At 35.7% G+C, this 6000-nt stretch overlaps 1 protein-coding gene across 1 annotated transcript in view; it reads right to left on the minus strand.

Annotated features, from left to right (window-relative positions):
- The window catches only part of LOC107654144 (NT-3 growth factor receptor-like), a 248398-nt gene that overhangs the window by 28991 nt on the left and 213407 nt on the right, over nt 1–6000 (minus strand). The gene's annotated exons all lie outside the window — the stretch shown is intronic.

Below are 6000 nucleotides of genomic sequence, written 5' to 3' on the forward strand. Positions count from 1 at the left end.
TTTATTGAACTGCTGTATAAAATCAATATCACATTTGTAATCATGCTGCTTTTTGGTGGAAAAAATGTCAGTCTTCGCGTGATACTAATTAACTATATGAAATGATATAAATATATACATTTTTGCCCCCATATCTTGAATTTTGTGATCATTCTAAATGCATTTTAATCAACTGAATCATGCAGTGAACTGAATCATGTAGCTCTCACGAGTCATGGATGTTAGCAAGACAAGTTAACTATAATTGCCTTTTGTCTTTTGGGTAATTAGCTGTAAATTCGAGGCACAGGTAGCTTTTAGTCTTTTTTTCATCACCACTCACCTACACACCAAGACAAACACGACTGGAAAGGGAGGGAGGGCTTCACTTCTGCGGCTCTCTGCCTGATGCGCATGTGCCGATCAATGTGTGCTACACTGCTGTGCTGCGCCTGCGCGGAGGGGCGTCAGAACTCGACAGTCTCAACATTTCCCGACCCGACCTGATATTTTGATATTTAATTAGTTTGACAGTGAAAGCTGTGCGCAAACAGAAACACACACACACGCACATATAGATATACATATATTCATTTATCAAAAAAAAAAAAAAAGACACACAAAGTTCACTTTCTCTTTCGCAAAAGGGCAGGTGCTCAAGCCCCCTTTTATGTCTATGTGTGCACATGCCTGCTGAAGTGGAGTTGACTCGAGTCGCAAATTTAAGGACTTGTGACTTGCTTGACTAAATAAAGAAAATTACTTGACTTGGACTTGAGATCCAGTGACTTGAGACTTGACTTGACTTGACCTTCATGACTCGGCAGGACTTGACTTTATAACAACTCTAATTATCATTATAAATCATTGCGACTTAATTTGGTAAACAAAACGCAAGCCACTGGACCAGCAGCAGAAGTGATCTGAGTCTGCGCAGTTCATGACACTGCATGAACACAGCGCGCCAAATACAGGGAGCAAGAGAATCTCCCGAGGAGTTTGGATAAACACTTCAAAAATGTATGCATTTGCTGTATGCATTTACAAAGCCAGGATGTCACCACTTCAAAAAGGAAAGGGTATGTAAGCTTGTTTGTTAGTTTAAAACAGCATTGGTCTTAAAATTCAGCTTAAGTCTGTCATTAAATTAAAGTGATTATAATTAATCTCGTGTTTGTAATTAACGATGTCAAACTGTAAATTCACTGGCGTTTGCCTCTCAAAACAGTGCTTTAGTGTCAAGTAGCCTATCCCTCTTTGTTAATCAATATATGGAATTGTACCATGGAAATCATAGTGCTTCATCGATTAGTGATGTTTCTCTTGCACCCAAAATCCAAGATATGTTGTCAAAATGGCCCTAGTATGAGTTTTTATATTTATAACATACGATATTTAGTAATATTTTCAGTGCGGTTGCCAACAGTTACGTTTAGCCCACAGCTAAAGAGTTACGCGCATCTCTAAGCAACACACTGAATACTGAACAAATCCAGGGATTTGAACGAATCGCTTGAGTGATTCAGTGGCCCATTCTTGCTTGTTCATGAACAAATCAACTGTTTTGAATGAATCAGTTCAATGAAAGCTTCTGTGATAAAGCAGTGATTTTCCACCACTTACTGGCGGCATTAATGTCATAGAGTAGGCCTATCATTTCATTTCATATTTCTATATTCCATTTTTTTATTAATATTTTAAGTTCCAACTAAACAAACAGAAAACAAAAACGAAACAAAACAAAAAGCTTAGACAGGCCTTAAATGCACAGCTGTCAATTTAGTTCTTATTAAGATAAAATCAAATAAATCGATAAGTTACAGGGGAAGATACATAAACACTAACAGCAATAGGCTTCTTGTTTTGAGCAATGACAATTGTTTTCAAGAACAATGTAGGCAATCATGCAAAGTGAAAGAAACAGTCCAAATAGGGTGCCTATATCCAATTAAAATTTTTGGTCCATTTTATTTCTGATAAGGGGTGATTTGTAGTCAGCATATTATTTTAAATTGAATAGCATGTTTTGTTACACACTACAATTCTTTAGCATGCTCCCAGACTGAATCCCAGTCTTCGCTGAAGATATTTAAGGCAAAATCTTTTTCAAACATCTGTTAAATATGATCCGTGTCTCCTAGAATGGTCAAACTCAATATAACATAAATATGAGATACATATTTTTATCTTGTATTTTTATTAATATTTTCTTGGTTAATAATCCGTGTCTCCTAGGATGGTCAAACTCAATATAACATAAATATGAGATACATATTTTTATCTTGTATTTTTAGCAATATTTTCTCAATTACAGACTTATCGGTATACATAAGTAGTAATTTGTCTATATTCAAAATGTTATATTTAAAACATTATTATTTAAAATGTATAATTAAGAAAGTTAATTTATGAGGAAAAATGAATAAGGTTGTGTGGCAAAAATATATTATTTCCTGTTTGATACTGTGACTTGACTTGACTTGATCCTTAGCAGGACTCGACTTGACTTGCTTGAGGTGAGCCACTGACTTGACTTGACTTGACTTGCTTGATTTGTTTGTACTGTGACTTGAGACTTGATGGTAGGGACTTGAGACTTGAACATGTGTGACTTGCCCCACCTCTGCTTTAAACAAATCAAGCCCACAAGACTTGCTTGAGACTTGAACATGTGTGACTTGCTCCCACCTCTGGAGAGAATAGTCACGCAAGCAGAGAAAATACTGTACTGTACTGAACAAATTCATTGTTCGGGATGCTCAAAATACTGGAAGAAAACCATAAATATTGAATTGGGGTTGAATGTATTTCTGACGAGAACTGTCTTCAGAAAAAAATTTCATGGCATTTTCTTTTCCTCTTCTGTAAAATACATACAGTATTATTAAAGGAGTGTTGATAAGCGCAGCACTGTGTACAGCAATGGAAACACTATTGCTGCTGCTGTTCTATAAGTGCCACCTGCTGTCAGAAAGTGAATTTGCCTTTTCATCATAATCAGAAAGAGCTTTATTGCCAAGTGTGTTTACACACACAAGGAATTCGTCTTGGTGTCAGGAGCTTCCAGTACAAAAAGTACAGACATGATGCAGACATACACATAATTAAGTTAATAAAACACTAATAATAAAGAGTAATAGTCTGTCTGGTGTTTTTGTTTTGTGCAGTTGCTTCACGTTGCAGATATTTTTGTTAGTTTGACCAGTAACAGAGCAAAATAAACAATTAATACATGAAAAAAATAAAAAATAAATACAAATAAATTGGCAATGAGTATGGGAATCGGCCCATTTTATTGTAAATAAAAATCGTCAATTGGAATCGGTCACGAAAAATCCTGATCAGTGCATATTTTTGTACATAGATCTATAGAACAAGTGGGTTACATGATATTTTTAAATTAAAATTAAAAAAATGTACTGAAAAGAAAACCGGATGACTTTGAATAGCATAATCTCAGCATAAAGTGTTAGGATGAGCTGAGCAAGTCTTTCATATGTATTTCCTGGTTTGAGAGAGAGTTCCTGCTTAAAGAGGTTAAAAAAAAGATCAGACATGCATGCATACGAGTGAGAAACATACATATGTGAAAGTGACAATATATGTACTGTATATGAATGTTAGAATGTAGGTATGTAAAAATAAAGAATACATATGTGTGGAAGTGTACATATATGTGCGTGAAAGTCAGAATACATGTATGTGTTGAAAAGTAAAAGTACATATGTAAGCAGAAACATATGTATGTGAAACAAGATTGTATGTGTGTGAGAGTTAAAATGTATGCATGCGAAAGGAGAATGTAAGTATGTGAGAATAGAAATGTATGTATGTGAAAGGAGAATTTAGGTGTGTGAGAATAGAAATGTATGTATGCATGCGAAAGGAGAATGTAATTGTGTGAGAATAGAAATGTTTGCATGCGAAAGAAGAATGTAAGTGTGGGGGAACAGAAATGTATGCATGCGAAAGGAGAATGTAAGTGTGTGAGAATAGAAATGTATGCATGTGAAAGGAGAATGTAAGTGTGAGAATAGAAATGTATGCATGCAAAAGGAGAATGTAAGTGTGTGATAATAGAAATGTATGTATGCATGTGAAAGGAGAATGTAAGTGAGTGAGAATAGAAATGTATGCATGCGAAAGGAGAATGTAAGTGTGTGAATATAAATGTATGCATGCAAAAGGAGAATGTAAGTGTGTGATAATAGAAATGTATTATGCATGCGAAAGGAGAATGTAAGTGTGTGAGAATAGAAATGTATGTTTGCATGCGAAAGGAGAATGTAAGCGTGTGAGAATAGAAATGTATGCATGCGAAAGGAGAATGTAAGTGTGTGAATATAAATGTATGCATGCAAAAGGAGAATGTAAGTGTGTGATAATAGAAATGTATGTATGCGAAAGCAGAATGTAAGTGTGTGAGAGCGCCTGAATGAATTATGGCTTGTATACAAGCCATTTCATGTTTTTATTCAATAACATTATACAGTGGGATGAAAACTGAATGAAATATGACCCAAACAGTTTTTGTGAGACTTACCAGAGTCCATTCCTTTTGAATTAAAAATAATCGTCTAACTGATTGACTGACTGATTAAAAACAAACAAACAAACACGCGATGAGGAGATATTGTTCGCCAATGTTTTACATCCCAATTAAAAATAACTCGTGCCTTGAGAGCTACACACCCACGCTAAATAGAGCTCAGTGTGACAAGGCCACATGTGTTTGCAAAGATGTCCAAGCATTATTTTTTTCACAGTCCCGATTAAACGAGCACATGTGCTATACAAGCGCCCTCAAGATACTATTAATAAAGCATTTGGGTGTGCAGCCATTTGCAGGCAAGGTTAATGCAAGCCTGTCTTCTGCGGCGTCCCTGGTTGCATGTTTACATCCTTTGCTTACTATCGGGACCGGTTGTCAGAAACAGCCCCGCAAGGACTGTCAGAGGGGACCGTGGGACGAGTTCCTGTCTGTAAATGCACACACACACACACACACACACACACCCTCTTCCTGTCCGTCAGAAGACAGTCTGCAGCACATAGACCCGCCCACTTGACAACCATGTGTCCTACATACACACAACTGTGCCATTTCCTCACTTTCCTCCCACAAGAACACATAACAAAGCATCTCGCGCTCATGATTCAGGCCTGTTGAGAAACTAACGTCTTGACGGACTCAATCCAGGTAGTTTTATGTAAGGCCCACTTTTTACTATTCCACAATCATGTAATTGTCCTCCTTTTTATCTCCTTAGTTCTACATTTCCCTCTGGTTGGGAAAAAGCATGCTTTAGAGCATCTAAAAAAGCAGATATGTGTAGGTGAGAAAATATGGCTCGTGGGGGACGGATACTGTTAAAACCCAGTCAGCAGCAGGTGAAATACATGCTCCGTGTGGTTATGCGCTGATGAGATATCACAGGTTTATTTAGCGTTCCTCGTGTGCATTGCTATGATGAATATCTTTGCCCTGGTCTTTCCTACAGAGGCATTAAAGATAGAGCCTGGTACGATAGATCTAAACACACTATTTCAAAGCCTACATGTGAACTGAACAAAAACATGGCTGTAAGATGGATCATCGGCTTCTGCTGCTCTCATGAGGAGAACACACACACACAAAGACGCAGGGAACATTTTACTTGAAGCTTGTATATATTCTGGTTTATAAAACATTCATAATTAAATGCATTATGTAATATCTTGTAATAGCTTGTTCTCAGCAATAATAGTAACTAATATAATAGCTTACATAATTATAGTTTTGACATAATATTTTATCATGTTAAAATATGTTTGATGCCTTTATAACTATAAGTAATATTTTGATACATTATAAAAATATATTTAGTTTTCAAATAATTATTATTTCTATTAACACACACACACACACACACACATAGAACATTAAGTACAAAATGAACATTTATGTTTTTATAAAAAAGATTTTTATTATATTTATATTATTATTAGTATTATTACAAACAGTAATTGTGTAAAATATTA

Source organism: Sinocyclocheilus anshuiensis, unplaced genomic scaffold (genome assembly GCF_001515605.1).
Source record: "Sinocyclocheilus anshuiensis isolate Anshui unplaced genomic scaffold, SAMN03320099.WGS_v1.1 scaffold115, whole genome shotgun sequence".
NCBI lineage: Eukaryota > Metazoa > Chordata > Actinopteri > Cypriniformes > Cyprinidae > Sinocyclocheilus > Sinocyclocheilus anshuiensis.